The sequence below is a fragment of the Mesitornis unicolor genome, unplaced genomic scaffold (genome assembly GCF_000695765.1).
Source record: "Mesitornis unicolor isolate BGI_N332 unplaced genomic scaffold, ASM69576v1 scaffold28321, whole genome shotgun sequence".
Lineage (NCBI taxonomy): Eukaryota > Metazoa > Chordata > Aves > Mesitornithiformes > Mesitornithidae > Mesitornis > Mesitornis unicolor.
This window is the reverse complement of record NW_010162171.1, coordinates 6,938-8,024: the sequence shown is the minus strand read 5'-3', so window position 1 is coordinate 8,024 and position 1,087 is coordinate 6,938. Positions and strand designations below refer to the sequence as shown.

Here is a 1,087-nt window from a genome sequence, read left to right as displayed (position 1 = left end):
GCACCCAGCCCCCACGGCGGGGCAGCTCCCGCTGGGGGGGGGGGCTTCACTCGCTTTGGGGCCACATTCCCGCAGCCCCAGCGATGCGCTGTGCTGACACGCAACGCTGTCCCATCGCTATGGGCTGGCAAATCCTCTGATTAAACTCAAACACGGATCCCCGCGTGGCTGCGAGCCTCCCCCGCAGAGCCCGTTTTGCCACCATCGCCCACCCCTGCTGAGCACACAGCACTTCACAGCTCAGCGCCAGCACGGGACTCTAAACACGACACAAGGGAATTTCTTCTTCCTCTCCCTCCACCCCTGAGCCGTCCTCCCCACGCACCGCACATTTCCCATGAAATGAGGATTAGCCCCAGCCACCGGGTCCAGGGCCCGCTCTGCCGCGGGGTCTGCTCGTGGACAGAGCATGGCGGGACCGGGGGGCTCCTGCAGTTGAGGCAGAGCAACCCCCACAGCCACATCTGGCACCAGGAGCCACCACATCCATCACATGAGGCCAACGCTGGCTTTACAGCTAAAAATGTGTACCTACGAAAAGCTCTATTGCTTTGTATTGGTCAGCAGGGAGACAAATGCACTCCCAAATTCCTTCTATTTAACTGTGTTCCTATTTTTCTTATTTTTCAAGCACCAATTTGCTTCTGAAAGGTACACAGGAGCAGTTCCTGCTCCTCTGCTCAGCAGCTGTAAAGACAACCTCCCCTTCCCCTCAGTGCCTTTCCCTTCAGCTGCCCTTCGCGCTGCCCGGCAAGCCCTTCCTCCCTCCTTCCTCCACCTCCACTTGCCTGCAGCTGGATTTATCTTTCGGAAAAGAAACGACAAAGAATAATCGTGTTTCTCATGTTCTGGCACACATTAGTGATTAAGGCTCCAGGGCCCAGCGAGGGGATTTTAATTTGCTTTTAAGTTTTAGGCAGTGAAGCTGATGAAAATCAATAAATCATTAAGTTCACGTATTTATAAATAGTTTTCATGCTGCTGTCAAACTGCCCAGATGCAGACAATGGCCAATGCTTGGCTGTTGTTCTCAGTGCCTCAGAAAAACCAACGGGAACGCGAAACAAGCTCCAGCAGCCCCACTCCC

The 1,087-nt window shown here is 54.7% G+C and overlaps 1 protein-coding gene across 1 annotated transcript in view; it reads right to left on the bottom strand.

Annotated features, from left to right (window-relative positions):
- The window catches only part of LOC104547735 (ephrin type-A receptor 7-like), a gene marked incomplete at both ends in the record, with an annotated part of 7,645 nt that overhangs the window by 2,548 nt on the left and 4,010 nt on the right, over window positions 1–1,087 (bottom strand). The gene's annotated exons all lie outside the window — the stretch shown is intronic.